Source organism: Jaculus jaculus, chromosome 14 (genome assembly GCF_020740685.1).
Source record: "Jaculus jaculus isolate mJacJac1 chromosome 14, mJacJac1.mat.Y.cur, whole genome shotgun sequence".
Classification (NCBI taxonomy): Eukaryota; Metazoa; Chordata; class Mammalia; order Rodentia; family Dipodidae; genus Jaculus; species Jaculus jaculus.
This window is the reverse complement of record NC_059115.1, coordinates 59,923,390-59,947,187: the sequence shown is the minus strand read 5'-3', so window position 1 is coordinate 59,947,187 and position 23,798 is coordinate 59,923,390.

The window sequence follows — 23,798 nt, the reverse complement described above, 5'->3', positions numbered from 1 at the left end:
GTCGGTAAGGAAACATGTGCTGTGCAAGAAGATGAAAGGTTGCATTCGAAAGGTTAGGAGTGAAGGATTCACCAATGCCCTACCTTCACACTTGCTAATGTTTCCTATATACTTCATTTCTTCACCTAATTTATCATTCCAAGTTTATTTTTTTATGTGTGTTTGCCATGGCCAAAATTGCCCCTTCTCTCGAAAAAAAAAAAAAAAAATCCAACTAGGGAGGTAATATGTCTCTAATGCTCTCTCAGCCATGACCAGAAACTAATGCTAAAGACAAGATTGTCTCTTGTGAGTGGCAGTGACTCCTCTTCTGAAAGTCCTTTCACTTCAAAACTAACTGCAATATTTATAGTACTGGGATCAGATCCTGCAAGGATCTCATTTTTGTTCCTTCCTGGCTTTTTGTTAGAAAAAATAAAACAGCAGAAAAGATGAAAGGAAGGAAGATTGGAAGGACAGAGAGAAGAAGAGAGGGAGGGAGAGAAGGAGGGAAGAGGAAGGGAGAGAGAGAAGTAGAAAAGAAGAGAAGAAGGAAGAAAGGAAGAAGAAAGAGGGGAAGGAAAGAAGGAAGGAAGGAAAAGGGGAAGGGAGGGAAAGGAAAGAAAAGGAAGGGAAGGGAAGGGAAGGGAAGGGAAGGGAAGGGAAGGGAAGGGAAGGGAAGGGAAGGGAAGGGAAGGGAAGGGAAGGGAAGGGAAGGGAAGGGAAGGGAAGGGAAGGGAAGGGAAGGGAAGGGAAGGGAAGGGAAGGGAAGGGAAGGGAAGGGAAGGGAAGGGAAGGGAAGGGAAGGGAAGGGAAGGGAAGGGAAGGGATGGGATGGGATGGGATGGGAAAGGATGGGATGGGATGGGATGGGATGGGATGGGAAAGGATGGGAAAGGAAGGGAAGAAGATAGTAAAACAGGAAGGAAGCCACCAGAAGCCCCAAGACAAAGAGCCTGTCTGTTTAAATCAACTTGAAGGCAGCTTCCCAGGATGTGTCACTCACATATGTTACTGAACAGAGGGAGGAACATGGCCTGCTTGTTTTTGAAGTGTTTGGATAATTTTGTTTGGGCTGCCATATGGCACCACACCCTTCTTCCCATATTTCCCAATCTTTCACTTGTTTTTTTGTGGTTTTTTTTTTTTTAATTTTCATTTATACTTTAATCCAGGCATAGCTATAAAGAGAAGATAGTTTGAAAATTTAATTATCTCCTATGTTGAGGACCTAAGACATCCATGCCCCCTTTCCTATGCTTTATCATATGGGCTCACTTGGTGGGCCTCTTTTTATGGCTGCATCAAATCACCGCTGTTGATTCTGGTAATGAGAATGCTACCTCCTACCGACAGGAAGTGTGTGATCTTGGGATGCATCCCAGATGTGGGGATCCAAATTGGCAGCTAACCTCACGCTATGATTCATTTGAAATGGCATTTTACATTTAAAAAAGGACAAAACCTGTGCAGCTATTGGAGATATAACTTTTAAGCCTTTAAGATATTGCCTGGTAATTTTGATAATGGAACTTAATGGGGTGAAAACCAAAGTCTTGAGAATTTAATGAAATGTATCTGTTTAGGACTCAATTGATATCAAACATTTTAAACTGCACATAAAAACATTATCTGCCAAACACTAGGACAGTCACAGCATTAAAAAAAAAAATACAACCTTCAAAATGTTTTCTTCCTCATTAAATGCCAACTGCTTTGAGAAGAAAACATCAATGTGCAGAGTGAAAAGAAAGCTCTGTCACTGACAGGATCATTTTTCAGACATAAGATTATTTCTCTACACACTCATCCATCTCTAAATTTAAAAAAAAAAATGATACATTTTGTCTGAGGACTAACTTTTAATCAAGTCTAGCCTCTCTGTCCCACCTAGTTAGAAACAAACTGTCAGCCCCTTCCTTGTCTCCTGGCAGTGGGTAGCTTCTCCACAGGGCTTCTTTCTTCCTTTTTCTTTCCCAAGGGGTGTAGGCAGGTGTGAGGGGTAAATCAGAGCCCAAGACCCAGCAGCTGAAGACAAAACACAGAGAACCACCCGCGGGAAACAGCACTTGGAAGTAAATTTTTCACTTCCAGAATATTCTGCCAAACTCAGGTGCCACCTTTACAGATCTACAGCAGCCCCCAAAGGCTTTCAGGTTAAAGGCTAAGATGCCTTTTGGCCGGTGGTGCTATTGGGGGATGGTGAGACTCTTACCGGGTGGGTCCTAGTAATAAGGAAGTTAGGTCTTAGGAGCCTCCACATGGTGGTGGTGGGGGGGGAATATACAGAGAGCTCAGTCCTCTCCTCTCTCTTGATTTCCCCCAGCTCCACGAGGTGAACAGCTTTCTTTCACTGAGTGTTTCTTCCATGGTGGCCTGCCTGGGCACAGACCCAAAAGCAAAGGAGCCCAGTAAGCATGGCCTAGAATCTCTGAAGCAAAAGCCAGAGGAAAAATGCCCTCCTTGTAAGCTGTTTATCTTGTCTACTTGGCCACAGGGACAGAAAACTTACCTATCAGACACGTATTTTTCAACTGTAGATTAGATTTGTTTTTTAGACCAGGAGCCATATATAACCTGGATGTGTCAAAGCAAAGTTGTCAACTTATGTTTACACTTGAGTATGTCTGCCCCTGTGATACATGCTGGAAAGCTTCCATTTGGAGAGCAATGAATGATAATAGCATAATTAATATTAATAGAGCCATTACATCTCCACAAATCATCACATATTTAAATGAACTTTCCATCTCTTCCTCTCCCTGGGCTATTTTTGCATTGATATTATTATAACCTTTAGATCTCTATTTTAACTTCTGAAAGCAATTTGCCTCATCAGTTTAATATCAAAGACAAAACTGGGGGAAAAAAACCTCATTTAAATATAATTTTCATTTATTTCTTTCAAGATATCGTACTTCTCCTTTTATCAGTACCCTACTGCTACATCACTGGCTTTTGAAGATTGCTCGTCTTCCTCTTTCACATATATCCCTGACTAGGTAGGGTGCTCATGAAATTCAGAGTTTACTTGTGAGCAATAAGGCAGAATAAGAAAATAAGATTATAGGCCAGATGTTAAGAATGGTAATATCAGGTCAAGGTAGGATAGTTATTTCACACAGCTTAGTTGGTACATTCTGACAAAGAGTGGTTTTACGTGCATGGGTTAGATGTTGCATGGGGTCATATTAGAGAGAGGGAAACCACAGTAAGGTAACGGGAAGAATGCCCATTGCTAAAACAAAACTCTAGGTCTGGGCTGGATCTCTTCAGCCCACACAATGAGTCCCTCAGTACAATCAAACCCTTTCATATGTCATCCCTAACAAAAGAAACAGAATCCAAAGAAATAGGACAATTTGATAATAAAAGTTGGGACTTTGATGAAAAGTGTGATTTAACTTATAAGAACAAATATAAGAAGAAAAATAACTGTAGCTCCACATTGGCCTTGAGCTCACAGCAATCCTCCTACCTCAGCCTCCTGAATTCTGGGTTTAACGGACTATGCCACCATGCCTGGCTAATTTTCCTAAATTTATATTAAATAGATGTCCTATTTCCAAGGGAAGAAACTCTTCAACATCATAAGATATTAAAAATTAGCACTACCTCAATTCAAGCAGCTCCATTTCTTTCTTGTGTGTTTGTGTGTCCATCTGTGCATGTGGTGCATGCACATATGTGTACAGATGTATGCATCCCATTCAAGTCACAGCTCAGCTGTTCTTCATCACTCTTCTGCCTTATATCCCTAAGATAGCTTCTCAGTAAACTTAGAGATTCCTTTTTTTTTTTTTTCAGTTAAACTTGCTGACCAATAAACTGCAACAATCCTCCTGTCCTCTCCTCTCTCAGCATTGGGATTACAGGCATGTGCATGTATGCTTAGGTTTTTACATGGCTGCTGGGGTCTTCAGACTTCCACAGAAAGCACCCTTACCCCACTCTGGTGGTATGAATGTAAAATTTCCCCCATAGCCTCATGAGTTTGTGATTAAGCCTCATAACTCGATCCACAGCTGGTGGGGGTCTTTGGAAGATAGAGACCTGTTGAGGGAGGTGTGTCACCAGGGGTGAACACTTAGGTTGGTTAGTCCAACCCTACCCAGTGTTCAGGAGCTAGCATAGTCTTCCTGTCCCTGCCCTGCTACTTATGTATGAAGAAGGGAGCCAGTTGCTTGCATGCTCTACCATGGTTCTCCACTGTGACGAAACTTCCCCTTAAAAGCGTTAAGACTCAAATAAACCCTAGGCTGCTTTTGGTTGGATATTTGTCCCAGCAATGAGAAGGTGACTGCTATATCCAGATCTCTAGCCACCACCCCCTCACCCCCAAGAAATTCCATTTCCAATGTTGGGTGATAAGGAGGGTCACTATGAGTCCATTTAATACATTTCTGTGGCTGGTTGAGCCACTATTTACTCATATCATTCAATCTGCCAAGGATGTCGTATAAATTTATGATCAGGAGTTCAGAAATTTTATATGTTTTCAAGTTGTCTTCCATTCTCTCAATTGACCAGTTTTGGGGAAGTTTATACATTTTTCAGATAATACCATGTAAATAAAACTACATCTGAACCTTGTTTTCTTCTTACTACCTGTGCCATTGAAGTGAACTTATTGCTTTGATTTCATATCAAGCAAGCATATGTTAAACTTAACAGAAATTGAACGATCACTGGCCAGTCCTCAAGGGGCTTCTTAATTCTAATTCTTAATTTTAAAGTGCATCATGGTTTCCTTCTTTATTTTAAAATTCCTAGCTTCTGAAATCATCTTAATTAAATACAAAAAAATCATCAAAATCCCCATGTGATTTATTAAACAGGGCCAATATATTTACTTCAATAATTTGAAATCAAATTATTCAGCATGTTGATCAAAAGCAAGAAGTGACTGTAGTTTCTTTAGAAAGATTTATTGCTCAGCAGGACTGGGAAGAAAAAAATAATCAAAATTACTGCTGCAAAAATATCCTTCATATGCTGCTTATATGTTTAGTGGTTCAAAATGAATGGTAAAACATGGCCTTGAAGAAATGCACTATTTTGGTAATATTTAGTGAGGATCTGTATTTGCATGCTATTATAGACATGCCATCACCACTGCTGTGTCTCTGAACATCTGAAGAAAGAAAAAAAAATGCTTGCATGGTGAAGTCAATCTACTTCAGAAATCTAGTGATCTTTCACATTAAAGAGTATAATGGACAGAGTTTGCTGGGTTCATAAAGATTAACAAAAAGACCCTGATGATCACATGAATATAAATTCAACTGATATGTTTACGGTCAATTGTACAATTAGCTTGGCTAGTCTAACTGAACTCACAGATTACAGATTAAAGACTTCTTATTAGCCAATTGACTGAGCTGACTGCTAACTGAACTGTCAAAACAGATTGACTAATATAGAAGAACAAGCCACTTATCAGATAAAAGGTCATAGCCCTGAGATGAGAGCTTGAGGAATTCCAAATGGGAACTAGAATGGAACATGGACCGGCAACCCCGTCAGTCATTTTTGCATAGTTTTAAGACTGTGGAACCACCTATCTCTCAGAACTGCTCCCCAGTTTGATTTTCAAGGTCTGCAAGGCTAGTCAGCCAAGATTTGTTAGATTTTTCCTGCTAAAATGAACACAGATGAAATGTTAAAAGTGGAACAGAGGTTATTTGAAATATGCATTGAACTTTGTAAGTCATCAGAAGTCACCTGCCTATCCCTCATCAAGTGGGTGTTGAACATCCACATGCAGTCTGCTGAAACGCAGTGGGTACACAACTGCTCGATATCAGCTTATACATTTTTATCTCATATAATCTGATATCAAGCAAAATTAATTTAAATATTCTGATAGTGTACTATTCTATAATTTTTCTATTTTCTATGTACTATTCTATAATATTTTAGTGTACTACTCTATAAGTCCATTTATTAATTGATACCTGAAGTATGTGAAAGAATTAGATTGTAGAAAACACATTATTATAGATCTAGTGAAAGCTTGAATACAAAGTAGCTAAACTCTCAGATGAATCCAAATACAAATGATCTTTGTATGTAATGGAAGATTTCTTAGGAAATAAAATATCCAGTCCTGGGTACATTTGGGTCTTTATTTTATTTTTCTTTATTTATTTGAGAGAGAGATAGTGAAAAAGGCGGGGGGGAGGAGAGAGAAAGAGAGAGAGAGGGCACTCAGGGCCTCTAGCCAATGCAAACGAACTCCAGATGCACGCGCCCCCTTATGTGTCTGGCTTACATAGGTCCTGGGGAATCGAACTTGGGTCCTTTGGCTTTGCAGGCAAGTGCCTTAACCACTAAGCCATTTCTCCAGCCCCATCTGGATCTTTTGGTAAGGGCAGGAACACATGTGCGTACATGTGCATGCAAGCATGTGCACATGCACGCATGCACGTGTGTATGCGCACACACACACACACACACACATACACACACACACCTATATAGGATATTAAGCAGGATAGATACTAACTTCAGAAATGATTTAGGTTTAAGGAGATATTTTTATTCGAAGATAATTTAATTAACTCCTAACAAAAACCATATTCTTTGACTCTAACTAGGCTGATTGCTAATCTGGAGCATGCATTTTGCTGACCCAAAATGGAAATGGCATCTATATTTCTGTGGCTGTTTACTGATGACATGCCAATTCTGCTTCACATGGACTCAAAGAAAATCAGAATATGGAGAAATGAACAGAATGCAAGTGACTCATAAGATAAATGGCCATCTGGTCCCTCTTTCTTTCAGTTCTATTTCTTAACTGGACCTTCTCTTCCTTGGAGAAGTACAGCCAATATGGATAAGTCTTCCAGTCATACTTGAGAAGGATAGCAAAATATGTAAAAGATAAACTAGGACGAGCAAATATGTGTGTGTAGCACTTAGACATTATTAGAAATAGAAGGCTATTTCATCAAAACAGAACTGTTATCCAGAGAAGTGAAATTAACATTACTTGCAAGATAAATGTAAAATAATGGACTGGATATAGTTATGTGTCAGACAATGCTCTAGAAATAACAGTTATCTGTAACTTGCATCCATCACAGACCTCCAAATCATGATGTGACAAAAAGTATCCAGAAATATTGAGGGATCCATGAAAACTAAAAGATGAATTAGAAATCATGGTTCAAAGGGCAAGTGGGTTGTTCTGTTGGAAAGATGAAGTATCGTATTGGGGGTGGGGGTAACTTGTGCTTTCAGTGAGAAGCATATGTGAGATAGAATGAAAGGAAAATTGAGGGGACCTGGGAAGAATCTCTTCATCTTAAGATATTGTTTACATTTATCACTGGCTAAAAATCAAGAATTTCAACAAAACTGAAAAAGGAAAAAGCCACTGTGCTTTTTGCCTACAAGGATAATTCTTGTTTTTATGTTTTAACTTTTGAATTTTTTCCTGAGAGATAGCTCCAACAAGAGCATTGAAACAGCTAATAAGTCCATGACCTTTTAGCTTAACTTTATCAACATTCCTCTCTCACCCCTAAAGTAGAACAAAGCATCCCAAAATGCTTTATAATTTCATTTACAAAAGGAAATTCTTTAAGATCAGAGTAATAAGTAAATCAACTCATGCTATTTCAGCTTAATTCTTAAACTTTATTTAATATTTGAACTTTGCTTAATCTATATTTATTTGAGCATATTTCATATTGGCCATATTCCCATTGGGTTATCCAAAAGAGTTCACTCTCCCACACACTCATTCCACTGAGGGCCCTCCCCAATGGGCTGATCAGTATTCTCAGAGCAGTTGTAAAAACACATCTTTAGGGTAATGTAACTTCAAAAGTCACAAAATCATATTTATAGCTATTATTAAGACAAGTATTTGTATCATCTACCTATCTGTCTGTCTATCTATCTATCTACCTATCTATCATCTATCAATCCACCTAGCTCAATTGCTGTCTTTCAATGCCCTTACTTAACTCTATATAATTCTTCTTTGTCTTGTCTTTTTTTTCTTTTAAGATAAAACAATTTTTGCTTCACAATGACTTACCTTTTAAGTTCTTTTCTGTAGTTTAGGTCAAGATTCTGATCATAATCTGGGAAAGTACTTAAGCAAAGGAAATCCTAAAACTACAATCCTACAATCTTTAATGTCAGATTTCGTCTTCCATTGCTGCTGACAGATGGAGAGTGAGAAAAACCCAAGGCATCCAGCCATCTCAACAACTAGCTACACAGAGCTCCTGATTATCCACCTCCCTTCAATTTATAGTAATCAGATACTCCGCTAGAAAAATGCTGTGAAGACCTTGCATTTGAACGACTGAGCAGTACCCAGGCCTTTTAATAAGCAGTGTAATAAGGACCGCTCTGGCTAAGAGACAACACACTGCTCCATTGCCCACAGCACATGCCTTTTCTTCTTTGGGTCAATATTATTTTGGGGAATACTGATTTGTTTCACATCCCAAGTTTCCATTGATAATTTCTTTTTAGCATCTGCCTCACCCTCCGTATGTCCTGATCTCCCACGCCCCCCACAACCCACCCTCTGCTCTTGCTGGGACAGTTTCCTCCCTTGCATTGTCTCTTCTTGCACACCTGTGGGCTCAGTCACCTCACAGATATAACATCCTCCAGTCATCTTCGTAGCTCTTTCCAATGAAAGAACGAGAATTAACTGCTTATCACTACTTTCTGCCAACACATGCACTCATTTCTTAAGCTTGCCCCATGCATCTTTACCAATCCCTGCTCTTCCTGACGTCAGAACCATGAGCAAGCCGTACTCATCTTTGCCCCCAGATGTCCCATAGGTCCTCAATCTTCTAGTTTTCTATAGTAAATGGAGTTTTGCTTGGCTACGTTCTTCAAGTGGCTATAGAGTTTGAACTCTGAATGGAAGGTTTTGAAAGAACTGTGTGTGTGTATGTGTGAGAGTGTGGGGGGCGGGTGGGGGTGGAGTAGAAGCTTCCCCTCAGATCTCCAGATGACATATTTAATAAAAGATGGTCATGTAGACAGCAGCCATGAACTAGGACGTGCCAGCTTTCCGAGGAGACCTAATATCAAACGTTAAATGACTAAATACAAGACAACTGACATTCAGAGTGACTAGGGGACCATTATGATTAAAGCATAATAGATTCTTTTCATACTCCAAAGCTTCTGCACACAAATCTTTTTTTTTTCTATTGTAAACACAAGTAGCATAACCTCAATCTATCACTTGAATGGGACAAGTCCCTGTAATACACTCTTCCTGAAAGCAATATGGTATTTATCCAAAGATAAATGCTTAACCTGCTTCCGTCTTTCTTAATTTTATTTTAATCAATCACTTTGTGCAATGCTCTCTCTCTTTTCTTTCTTTCTCGCCCCCCCCTCTCTATCGCACAGTGTATTTCTCCAAATGCCTGTGTGTTGACGTAGATGTTTGCTTATAAAGTAAATGAGGGCAAATGATAAAGCATTACACTACTTGAAACCTCCCTCTCTTCTCATGCCAGCCTAGACTGTCTGGACTGGGATGAACTGGCAGTTTTGTGGTAGGTTGCTATGCACCACCTCTGCATCTCATGGCATCCACATCTGGTCCAATGAAGGTTTTGGCCAAGAAATTACATTTAGGCTGAACTTTAGGGATGGAATTTGCTAACTGGAGCGGACGGTAGAAGGATGGTGCCCGGAAAGCTAAGGCTAAGTCAAGTCCCAGGAAAAGATGCTGACACGGATTTTTCACAGCCTCACAGACCAATCAGACTGTTAGGCCTTTGAACCATTCTCCCTTCTCTGAATGCACCTCTGGTCATTCATTTTGCTTTGTGTCTCTTCTCTACAGATCTCCAGAAACTGTGCAAATGAAGAACCCCAAAATCAATTTCATTCCTCACACAGCTTTCATTACAAGAAATTCCATAATTTACACACTCATGCACAGAAAAGGCAGGGTTTTTTGTATGTGATCCACCACTAATGCACATCATGAGCCCATTTGTGAAGAAAACTAAGCTTTTATTCATAGGTAACTTTGGAACCTCATGAGTTTAGCTATTAAATCTTGACAGTAGAGGTTCAGTGATATCCACTTTTGTGTTCTTAAAGACTTCAGTGCTGTTAATACATCAGGGATTTTACACAGTCAGGGGACAGTTCTGATCACACAAGCAAAACTCATGTCCTGTTAGACTTCCTTCCATCACTGTTCAATCCTGGTTCCCACTGGATGAAAAAAAAAAAAAAAAAAACAAAAAAAAAAACAACTACTTGGTTATATAACAAATGTGTTAACATATGTTCTTAACCTAACTAAAACTAGATATAACAGAAATATCATGTGACTGCCACAATCCAATTTCATGCCCCAGTGTTCTGACACAATTTGCTTTTCAAATAATAATGTTTATGGATTACAAATATGACACTATTGAGGTAAGGATATTGGAGTAAAGATTAAACACAGAAATTACTGAAATAATATTCCTAAGTTTTTTTCACTATAATTCTCAATGTCTTCATTGAGTTTTACTAAGTATTTGTTTCCATGCTTTACTGTTACTATACTTCTATGTTATTGCCCATATGCAAAAGTGTCCTATCTCTGAACATCTTTATCACTAAACTGGCACACTGAGAACTCACTACATTTAATATTCTATGAGTCACTGATAAAAATACAGGACTAATACCAAAATAAATTAAAATTAATGTATGACTTGAAAGACAGTGGCTGTGAACTACATTTAAGTTATGAACACTTGCAAAATGAAGAATTTTTTATAATCTGTACTTGCAAAGTCTCCTCCCCTACCCCTGAAAAGCTCAGAGAATAGGAATGGGAATACTTTCTGGAGCCAGACTTACTAATTAAAACTATCTTATGTAAAAAGACAAAAACCTCATTCACTGAATGGAGCAGAACACCTCCAAAGCCCATAGGGCTAGGGTGCCCCTTGACTGAAGATCAAAGGGAAACATTTTTTCCATTGTTGGAAAAGAGGGTTGGTCATAGTTAATATTGGCAATGACTATTCTTACATTCTTTCTAGTAAGAAACAGCAAAATATAAAAGAATCTGCATATTGCAATGTTTATGCCTCAGCCTGAAGCTATAACAGAAGCAAAGCCCTATCTGAGTCTATGCACACCAACCAGCTGCTGATCACACTAATGTGCACCCAAGGAAAAGTCGAGGATCTTGCTGACCTCAAGCTTCTCATTGGTATGGGGAAATCTTCCCCCATTATGAATTAAGAAATGGTCTTAATATTTTAGAATTCAAAGGCTGTTCTCTAGTGTGCCATTTAAAAAGGTGAGAATAATTGAACAATTTATCAGCATATTCTATACTACCTAGGAAAAGTCAAACACATGATATCCTCTCAATAAATATTTCCTGACAGTAGTGGTTTTCAAAATGCATGATCCAAGTCATCTGTAGAATAAAGCAAGCCTAATACAGTAATATTTTCTTAGTTCATCAAAGGAGTAGACAGTGTGACTTAATACATCACTACCAACACAAGGCTTATTCTTATTGAAAGTGTTCTAGAAAGTAGATGAATGTTGATTTCATAAGCTCAACTTTGAAAATAAAAAGTTAGGAAAGTTCACTAAGTTAAAATGGATGCTATCACTAACCATGACTAATGAAGTGGAAAAGGCCGTGGGGATATGTACTAAACCGAATTAAACACTGGTGAGTAGGCCTGGGGAGATGGTTTAGCAGTTAAGGCATTTGCCTGAGAAGCCAAAACACCTAGGTTCAATTTCCAGGACCCACATAAGCCAGATATACAAGAGGCGCATGTGTCTGGAGTTTGTTTGCAGTGGCTGGAGGCCCTGGTGTGCCCATTCTCTCTCTCTCTCTTCTCCCTCTGTTTGCAAATAAATAAATAAACAAACAAATATTTTAAAAAAAGACTTGTGAATAACACAGATTTTCTTATGCATGTGGACAATAGCAATAGTTTTGAGTAGCTGGAAATATTTCCTCAAATAGGTTGAAAGTATAAGATTTGCCAATTTGTAAACTATAATTATTATCTCTTCAAAATTAGAAATGTAAAACACTGTTAAAATGATAAGAACTTTACAAAGAGAAATATGCTTTAAACTTTAGCCTAAGAAAAATATATGTTAAAATAAACAGAAGAAATTTGACCATTTACAAGTAATTTTACTCAACCAAACATATGCATTATAATTGACAAAGAGTATAGAATAGGTATAACTCTGAAGATAGGGCCTAGGTTCTTATAATAAGGGAAACATTGGCATCCTTGGGCCAAATCAACTATGAAGGAAAGGATGAAATGTGCAGAACTACAAGAATCTCTAGAATAAAAAGGAGTTACTTTGAACTAGTATCTTTGTCTGTCTCTGTCACTCTCTTTCTCTTGGTGGTGGTGGTGGTGTGTGTGTGTGTGTGTGTGTGTGTGTGTGTGTGAGTGTTGGTCTATGTGGGATACGTGGTTTTTACTTGAGTTTAAGGATAAGAACTGTATTGACAAAGAAAAGACAAAATTCTTGTTCATTCTAGGAAAGAGGTATAAATATGAACTCAAATCATAAAAATAAACTATTAAATAAGTCCCTATTGTTGAAGACAAGTGCAGGACATAAGAAAATCAAGCTAGAGGCTGGGAAGTTTGCTCAGTGGTTAAAAGTGCTCTGTTGGAAAACCTGCCAGCCTTGGCTCAAGTCTCTAGTACCTACATAAAGCCAGATGTGTAAAGTGGCCATACATCTAGAGTTTGTTTGCACTGACAAGAGGCCCTGGTGTGCCCATACTATCCCTCTCTGCAAATAAATAAATACTTTTTTAATTTTTTTTTATTTTTTTATTTTTTAAATTTTTATTAGCATTTTCCATGATTATAAAAAAATATTCCATGTTAATTCCCTCCCTCCCCCCCCCACTTTCTCCTTTGAAATTCCATTCTCCATCATATTACCTCCCCATAACAATCATTGTACTTACATATATATACAATATCAACCTATTAAGTACCCTCCTCCCTTCCTTTCTCTTCCCTTTATGTCTCCTTTTTAACTTACTGGCCTCTGCTAGTACGTATTTTTATTCTCACGCAGAAGCCCAGTCATCTGTAGCTAATATCCACATATGAGAGAGAACGTGTGGTGCTTGGCTTTCTGGGCCTGGGTTACCTCACTTAGTATAATCCTTTCCAGGTCCATCCATTTTTCTGCAAATTTCATAACTTTATTTTTCTTTACCACTGAGTAGAACTCCATTGTATAAATGTGCCACATCTTCATTTAAATAAATACTTTTTAAAGAAAGAAAGAAAAACCAAGATAGACCTGAAATAGAAGTATTATAACATTCTAACAGCAGAATTTGTCGTTTTATACAGCATAAACAAATGATAATACTCAACTCATTCTATGCATCCAATTTAACCCTGTTCACAAAGCCAGGCAAAACTTTCTTAATAAAGTAATAATACAGGCTCATTTTACTCACTAGCAAATGCAAAACGTCAAACCAAATACTAGTGAGTCCACTGCCCCTGGCTAATTGCCTATAAAAAGCTATCTTGGTTACGTTTCTCTGTCACATGTATGATTACCTGAGTTTGGATTTCCAGTGCTCATGGGAAAATCTAAATGCTGGGCAGGCAGAGACAGGGAATTCCTGGGGCTCATCAGCCAGCTAGCTAGCCTGGCCTAATCAGTGAGCTCTAGGCACACCTGTGCTTCCACATACATATGAATAAACATACAAACAAAAAAAATTTTTTTTAATTTTTTTAAATTTTATTTGAGTTAAAATTTAAATTTTTAAATTAAAAAAAAAAAAGTTAAAACTTAAGCCGGGCGTGTGGTGCACGCCTTTAATCCCAGCACTCGGGAGGCAGAGGTAGGAGGATAGCCATGAGTTCAAGGCCACCCTGAGACTTCAGAGTTAATTCCAGGTCAGCCTGGACCAGAGTGAGACCCTACCTCAAAAAAAAAAAAAAAAAGTTAAAATTTAAAGGTAAGATTTTGTAAGAGGACTTAAAATTTTGAATTACACAAAACTAACAATGATGTAAGAAGATATTAGTGACCTATTCTGGTGGGCATTTAAATAACCAGAGGCTGGCAGAGATACGGACTATGGAGGCTTGACATAAAATTTACAGAGGGGAACAAGAACTTACATATATATAACTGGGTTAGAGACAGTTTATGTGATATTCTGGCAAAGAAACTAACTTCATCCTCCCTGTGCCTTGAGAGCTTAAAAAAAAAATAAAGTTGAATTTTAAAATAATGTACTAGTGTGTTTGGCAGAGGAAATTTCTAGGCAGAATGGCATTGAATCTCTGGCATGGCTTACTTTTCTACCATGCTTCATATCTACAATGAAAGAGAGCAAAATGCAGAGAAGCAATATGTGAAAAACGCGTTCAGCACAGAAAAAAAAATGTGAGCATGTTTGAACTCTCAGGAATAGAAACTGTAGCTATTTCCACAGTAATTGTTAAAGAGATCACCGTCTTTAAAAATAAGACAATTTGGGCTGGAGAGATGGCTTAGCGTTTAAGCGCTTGCCTGTGAAGCCTAAGGACCCCGGTTCGAGGCTCGGTTCCCCAGGTCCCACGTTAGCCAGATGCACAAGGGGGCGCACGCGTCTGGAGTTCGTTTGCAGAGGCTGGAAGCCCTGGCACGCCCATTCTCTCTCTCCCTCTATCTGTCTTTCTCTCTGTACCTGTCGCTCTCAAATAAATAAATAAATAATTTAAAAAAAAAGAAAAAAAAATAAGACAATTTGCAATGCACTGGGACAATTGGAAGGATGGAAGACACAACTCGTGGATAGCTCAATATAGGACAAATTAGAATTCTTTTTTTTAAATTTTTTATTTATCTATTTGAAAGCAACAGACACAGAGAAAGAGAGAATGGGCGCGCCAGGGCCTCAAGCCACTACAAACTCCAGACGCGTGCGCTCCCTTGTGCATCTGGCTAACGTGGGACCTGGGGAACCGAGCCTCCAACCGGGGTCCTTAGGCTTCACAGGCCAGCGCTTAACCACTAAGCCATCTCTCCAGTCCCCCCTTTTTTTTTTGAGAATTCTTTTGAAGGAAAAAAAGACCTAAAGGAAAATGCTGAAAGTGGCCTCTGCTCCCCAAGGTTAGCATGCAGAGGCCACGACCACTGTGTTCCAAGGGCCCTAGCCTTCACTCTGCTCTGTCCCCTTCCTATTGGACTGGCTGTGGCCAGTTCCTATCACCACACCATCCCTGTCCTGATGAGTGGTAACCTAGAACTACAAACTGAAATAAACTCTTTAAAATGATTTTATTCAGATATATTGTCTCAGCAATAAGAAGCCAGCTCCTAGAAGAAAGTACAGGTTACACTCATCTTGGCAATGATCTTTAGGTATGACACCAAAAACACAGACAATGAAAGCAGGAATAAACATACTTACATCAGACTGAAAAGCTCCCAGCAAAGCAAAATATAAAATAAAAGACAGCCCATGGATTTAGAGAAAATATTTGCAAACCTTATGTCTGAGAAAGAGCTAGTAACTAAAAGTACCTGAGGAATTGAAATAATTCAATACTGAGAAAACAAATAACCCTCCTGTGAAAATGCTCAGCCAGTATCAGTAGGCATTCTTCTAAAGAAATCATATGAACAGAACCAGATACATGAAAAGGTTCTCACCATTATTGATCATCAAGAAAATGCATATCAAACCCCTGAACAGATCTCATTTCACACCTGTTAGATGGCTATATCACAAAAACAAGAGACAAGTTCTGGCAAGGATGTGGTGGAAAGAAGACCCTTGCACATGCTCTGTGAATGTAAATTGGAGCAACCATTATGTAAAACAGTGTGGAGGCTTATTAAAATAAATAATAAAATAACTATACATCTCATTGACCCTATTTCTAGATATATATATCCAACCAACAAGTACAGTGTTCATTTAACTTGGAAATTTAAGGTAATCTTTTTTTTCTCTTGGAAAACAACATATGGAAAGCCGAGATTAGGTTGACCAGTAGGAGCTCTGCAATAAAAGCGAGCCCTCGCAATCTCACCCTAACTCGGAAATATCCAAAAGAGCCCTGTTTCTCCCACTATGTAAAATTCTTCAAGCTCTCACTCCCTGTTTCTCACACCTAATGCTTCGTGCAAACAGCACCAAACGCATGTCAGTTACTCTAGGGCTTAATGCCTTGCTCTAGATTGCTCATTCTGCAATTCCTTTCTTTCTTACTTGCCAACTCCTATTCTTTTTCAAACCTAGCTCAAGACTCACCCATACTGTGCGACTTTTTGAAAATATTCATCCAACTTCTAGTAGAGGGAAAAAAGGCTTTCTTGAATGTTCTCCCACAGATTGACAGGCCTATCTATCTATCTATCTATCTATCTATCTATCTATCTATCTATATCTATCCCTTCTATGCCACTGAGCACCTGGATGCTGACTTTGTGTATTGGTCTTGTTAAACATCTGTTGTTGTTGTTCTTTAGGTTGGTTTTTTGAGGTAGGGTCTTGCTCCAGCCCAGACAGACCTGGAACTCACTCTGTAGTTTGGAGCTAGCCTCAAACTCATGGAGATCCTCTATCTTTGCCTCCCAAGTGCTGGAGTCACAGACGTGTGTCACTACCCCAAGCTTACATGTAACTAGTTTTCATGAAGATTTGTCTGCTGAAGATTCTCATTGAAACACCTTTCCTGTTTGAGGTATGTTTGTCAGGTTTACCAAAAATAAATAAAGGGTACCAGTTAAATTTGAACATACGTTCACTAAAAATTCTGCATTTTATCTGGCAACCCGAAGCTTGGGAAAAATTCAATGTTGATGGGTAATAGAGCCACACTTTCACTAGAAATGGCAGAAGACAGTGAATTATCTTTCTGGAGACCCCACAACCTGGACTCTGCCATGAGGGTTTTGCAAGGCTCTGACGCTGGAGCGGCTACACGTGTAGGGTCACGGTGGCTGAAACCAATGTCCAGAGTCGGAGTGCTCAGGCTCCTGCACTATTTGGGACCTAGCACACGTACTGAGCACCCCGCCCCCATGAGTCTTCATTTTCCGACCTAATGAAGGAGCGTCTCATGAATTGTAACTTCCAAATTCTTGCTATTTTCCTATGTCAGGACTGATGGTACTACTGTGAGGGTTTGAATGTGTCTTTCTAAAATTCACATTGATACTAATCCCTGATGTAACATTATTAAAAGAAAGATTTTTAGGCCAAAGGGCTCTGCCCTCATGAAGGGAATTAGTACCTTTATAGAAGGGACCGAAGAGCACTAACTATTCTTTTTTGCTTTTTTATCACATGAGGATAAAACCAAAAGTGAAACTTCACTAATCACTGAGCCTGGTTTTACTTTTTATCTTGGAACTTCCAGCCCCCCATCCTAAATGAATCATTTCCTAACAAATGCTCTCTTATTGATCTCTCCATCCATCCATCTATCTTACTGGTTTCACCTCTCTGGCGAACCCTGACAACTACTGCAATAGTAAATAAGTCCTTGTTTACACTTCTAGGAAAATGGTCAAGAAGAGAAGAATTTTATTTGACAATGCTCTTTACCAAAATATGTTTTTTTGCAGAAATAGGCTCTTAGTAATTTATTTTTGCTAAAAATGATCATCTTTGTAAAACCTCAGCATAATATAGTTCTTCATAATTTTGAAATAAAATTAAACAGTTTCTTCATCAAAGCATAAAGCAAAGAACAATGACTGCTTTTGATTATTCATAATTACAGTCTTATAGAACAAATTGTGCTATTTTCTAAAATCCATGTTATTCTAACATTTAAACTATACCACCCTGAGGTCTACCTATACTTACATATAAATATGAGAGAGGGGAAAAAAGTCTTTTGAGAGGACACTGGGTATAAGGTAAGCAAAGAGAAGAAAACAAAAGACTATCCAACCCTATTTGAAATGTGGTTTTTAATACAGAATGTAAATGGGCTATTTTACAAAAAAAGAAGAAAACATTACTGGCCTTCACTCTTCCTCCCACTCATAAATGGAAGACCCCAGAGGGTTCATGTGCCAACACTGATTCATTTCAACCTACGTATATTGATAGACTCTAAACAGCTTCTGTTTGAACCAAGAATCTGATTTTTATTTTATTTATTACCCATACTTTGGCTTTGTGACCCATATTTAGTGCTTTGCTATAAAGGACTCCACTGACTTGAGACTCTGAACTGTCGGGAGCCATAGAGCAAAAGCCTCTCCATTTTGCCTGGGCCTGCTCATAAGCTGACTCATTACTCAGAAAGCTGGTCCATCCAGCTTTTCTGTTGGGTACTTCTGGAACGTCGGTCAGCCGACTGCTTACGGAATCTTATCTTTTGCAAAAGGCCAGTTTATGGTCAGGATGTGAAGCCTGGTGTAGTCAGGATGTTAAGCCATTGAGGCAAGATTACATGAACACCTAATTACATCCCCTCTAGGTTTCCTGACAATTCCAAAGCCCTAAATCACATCAGCCAGGTTATTCCCCCCACCCTTTTCTTCCCCTATATAACCCCTGTGTAAAAAATAAAGACTATGATGGGCTGGAGAGATGGCTTAGCGGTTAAGCGCTTGCCTGTGAAGCCTAAGGACCCCGGTTCGAGGCTCATTTCCCCAGGTCCCACGTTAGCCAGATGCACAAGGGGGCGCATGCATCTGGAGTTCGTTTGCAGAGGCTGGAAGCCCTGGCGCGCCCATTCTCTCTCTCTCCCTCTCTATCTTTCTCTCTGTGTCTGTTGCTCTCAAAATAAATTTAAAAAATAAAGACTATGAGGCCTTGACAAACATCTAGCATGGTCTCCTTCTTGTGTCTGTTTGCCTTTTCTCATTCAGGTTAATTTCCCCTCGTGTCCTTGTTCAACTCCCTGCTGGCCGGGACACTGAACACCTCTGTGCACTGACACCCATGTGAGATTTCCTGTTTTTGTGCTTCTTGGCTGCTCAGCAGAATTCCACATGTTTGCTATGCAAATGATCCTCTGAATTCCATGGCATCACAACCTGTTGGTTTTTCTCTTGCCTTATGAATTGCTTTGTACTGGTCTTCTTTGCCTATTTCTACCCCAACTTTTGAGTGTGGAGATCCCAAGTTTTTTATCTGCAATATTTTTTTTCTTTTTGTTATCTCCTTTTTTCTTAAGAAAACTCATTGATTATAGCATTCATATGTTCTATAGCTACATGTGATTTGTTCTGCTCAGATAGGCTTTCTGGGAATCAGAACTTAATATATTAACATCTCAGAAAAAAAAATGTTTCAAAGGCTTTTTATTTAATGCAAAATCTACCTGAGGGGCTGGAGAGATGGCTAAGTGGCTCAGCGCTTGCCTGTGAAGCCTAAGGACCCTGGTTCAAGGCTCAATTCCCCAGAACATATGTTAGCCAGATGCAAGAGGGCTCATGCATCTGGAGTTCCTTTGCAGTGGCTGGAGGCCCTGGCACGTCCTTTCTCTCTCCCTCTCTCTATCTACCTCTTTCTGTCACTCTCAAATAAATAAATAAAAATGAACAGAAAAAAAAATTTTTTTAAAAAATCCACTACATCCTATTTAAAAAAATCTACCTGAGTAATGATATTTCTTTTTTAAAGATTTGGGGTTATTTTTGTCTCCAGCCTATAATTTGGTTAATGGCCATTACCAAGGATTTATAGCTTAATTACAATTTGTACAAATATAGATCTTAGGACAGGAAAGATGCTCAGCAGTTAAAATGCTTGCCTGTTAAGCCTAAGGACCCAGATTTGACTCCCCAGAACCCACCTAAGCCAGACACACAAGGTCACACATGCACATGAGGTCACGCATGCACACAAGGTGGCACATGCATCTGGAGCTCAATTTCAATGGCTAGAGGACCTCTCTCTTTTTCTCTCTCCCTCTCTCATAAACAAATAATTAATAAATAACTAAAAAAATAAAAATATAGATTTCAGTCTTACCTCAGACATTTAACTTAGTTCCTTATCAACTGGTCACTTAACCTCTAAAATATTATTATTATTTGGATCAATGAATTAAGCACTCAAGGGTTTGAGATGTAGCTCACTGGTAGAGTGTTTGTCCTTGCATATGGAAAGTCCTAGGTTCAATCCTCAAGGCTAGGAAGAAAAAAAAAATAGAATGAGCATTGAAGTGGGTTATAACCTCAGTTGCTTTTTATTTCTCAGGCTACATTGATATTTTATCTGTCACATCTATCAGTGTGAGTAAAGCCCTGTGGATAAAATAATCTGACAATCTGACTTCTCTCTAGTTTCAGTTTTGATATTAGAAACCATGAAATTTCTCTTGCTAAGGTCTTTCTGCTCTATGCCTCCAAGTTCAAGTTCTTTTTTAATCTAGAATTTTTCAACATATTCCTCTGCATGAATGCTTCTCAAAACACTTTGCCTACAAACCAGTCAACACAAATCCATTATCACTAATTTGGACTAAGTGTTAAATTCATGATTTGAAGTTACAAAAATAAACATATACCAAAATTAGTAATTTTGTCATTTTTCTGTAATTATAGGGTCAAATTGTTTCTACCATATCACTAAGCTCTCTTCATAACACCAGTGATAAAATAATAAAACTTAAATGCTCATCTATATTAGTTTATTTTTATATGATTAAAGGTCAAAGTAGTGGCAAATTTCAATATTTCTGGCTAAAATTGATCCATGGATCATAAAGAAAATTAACATCAGACTATTTTCAATGAACCTTCAGAATATACTTTAGAGACAACATAATGTTAAAATGTTATCATCAGGCTGGAGGGATGGCTTAGCAGTTAAGGTGTTTGCCTGCAAAGCCAAAGGATCCCAGATCAATTCTCCAGGACCCACATAAGCCAGATGCACAAGGGGGTGCATGCATCTGGAGTTCGTTTGCAATGGCTGGATGCCCTGGAGCACCCATTCCCCCCCCCTTCTCTCTCTCTCTCTCAAATAAAAATAAAAATTAAAAATATTTTTAAAAAATGTTATCATCTAGAAGGCTAGAGCAAACAGATCCTCCATTTTCCACAATGTACTCGGTCCTAGAAAGTCCTTCACAGCAGTATTTAAATACCAGTATAAGCCTGTAATTGTGGTTTTCAACTGTGTGTATGTTTGTGGGGGAAGGGGTGAGTAAAGGGAATCACCATGTACTAAGTATGAACCAAACACAAAATTTCAGTCACTTGTTCCAAAATTAAGTCATAGTTCAAATCCTGATTTGCATTAACCACAAAAATCTTGATTAGTTTTTAAGCAATAGGCTTAGCCTTGTTAACACTTACATATAAGATTTGACTCATTTGAGCAGAGTAATGAAAGCACTACCTTAATAATATATGTCAAGAGGATGATTTGGCCTTGTCTTTATTTCAAAAATGAGAGAATATCTGTTCCCCAAAGATAGCCAGAGTACTCAATGAAAACCAGTCTTATAATACATTGAAGAGAGTGCAAACTCTGACAATAGCTTTATTGCATTCAAAAAAAAAATTTTTTTATCTTACTTGATTGAATCCAGATATGTTGCTTCCAGTCAAGTGTGTAGTGTGAATAAAGAAGTTTGTTCCTGGTATTCAAAGCAATCTCTTTGATCTCTTTGGTCCCACTGACATTAGCCCCTCCCCTACTCCCACATCTCATACTAGCTAGAATACCTCGCTATTCTCTGGCATGACTCTCTTCTGTGGCATTAATGATGGCCAGTGCACCAAGTCCCTGAGCTTGAATACTCACTGCACATTTACCAAGACCACGCTCATACTCAGCACATCACTGGACTTGTCCAACTGAACCTGCTGAATATTAATTTAGTAAGTGAATAATAACTGCTTTCTAAATCATATGCCCCTGTTACTAGACAATGTTCAACGGTGTTATTTTAATGTCATAACTTATAAATAATCTTTTATTTGTTAAGTTATTGAATACTTTAAAAATGTAATATGAAAAATTCCACAGTAACTTTGAATATTGTTCATACAATCATCTGAACATTCCATTATGTTGCTTACTTGAAGATTTTTTATGGATGCCTTGGTAAGCTGATTATACTTGGTTAAAGATTTTCTGAGAATACATAGATCCATTTTTTAGTTAAGAGATTTTAATTTTTTTAATATTTTATTTTTATTTATTTATTTATTTATTTGACAGAGAGAGAGAGAGAATGGACATACCAGAGCCTCCAGCCACTGCAAACGAACTCCAGATGCGTGCACCCCCTTGTGCATCTGGGTAACGTGGGTCCTAGGGAATCGAACTGGGTCTTCTGGTTTTGCAGGCAAGCACCTTAACTGCTAAGCCATTCCTCCAGCCCCTCAAGATATTTTTAGATGCAACATTTACCCTATGATTATGCTTACTGCCCTTATAAGGCATTTTAATTTCATTATTATATATTTTTAAGAATGAGGGCTAAAATGTAAAACAGTAAAATTAATGTGAATTAGAAAGCTTAAGCAACTGATGTATAAATATTTTAGCCAAAACAAACTAGTCCCTGCAAATGGAGTATGAGCCAATATAAATTGACCAATGTAGTACTTGTAGTACATTTCAGAATGTGAGAATGTTGCATCAGTCCATCTACTAATTTAACTCAAAGTTGTAAGTATACATGAACGTAAATATTTCTTTCCATTTTCTATTTATAGCTATCAAAACCACTTGATAGGCAACACTAACAGAAGGTTTTCAGGAACCAAACCTTGAAAAACTTTGCTTTGTACTAATATGCATAGCACTGAAAAGTGTTTCCTGGGCTAAAAAGAATATTCTGGATTTCTTTCCTGAGTCTATCCATGAGCAAAGACAGCATATGATAATGTCTGGAACTGTTTTTACACAATGTTTTCTTCTTTTCTTTCGGACATTTCTTTGGAACAGGATAGGAGAACAAATTTTGTTCCTTCAGTCCCAGCTGGAGTCAATTGATTAGTGTGTTTAATGAGTCCAAGCAAAACTCATTCATTTACGGCTTAGATTTATGGCCCTGCAAACCCACCTCATATTCTGAATAGGCTTGTGAATTTGTTTTGTATTTGTTTGTTTGTGCTTTTTTTTATTGTATTCCTCTGCCCCCACACTGGAGTCCACCATTAAAGACCCCTAACCACCAGTAATTGTTAAAAGGCATATTCATCTGTATACCACCCACATCCTGCATCGTTAGGCTTGTTTGTGATATCCAAAATGCTGTGCGTCTAGTGATAAGGCTTTGTGAGGCTCTCGGAGTTACCGGGCCCCAGAGGCAGTTTACTCTCCTCTCCTCCTGTCAGCTTTGCCCCATACACCCACCCACTGGTCACTTTTCTCAGTCTAACACTAATTTTCCTTCATCTACATAAAATATTCTTGTATCCCTTCCTAGACTATTGCTTCTCCTAATCTGAATGTATTCAGTACTTTCAAAAGTAAAAAGAAATCATGATACAAAAGAAAAAGAAACTAGTGGCCAGTAGTGAGTTTATTTTTAATTACGATGGCTCTGAAGAAAGTGTGACATGGCAGAAAGGTGAGATCATTCTGAATCCCAAACTACAAATTTTTACTAAGAGAATTTTATGAAATTTTCTTATACTCACCTCCTCCTGTAAAATACTAAATATTGGGCTGGAGAGATGGCTTAGCAGTTAAGCGCTTGCCTGTGAAGCCTAAGGACCCCGGTTCGAGGCTCGGTTCCCCAGGTCCCACGTTACCCAGATGCACAAGGGGGCGCACGCGTCTGGAGTTCGTTTGCAGAGGCTGGAAGCCCTGGCGCGCCCATTCTCTCTCTCTCCCTCTATCTGTC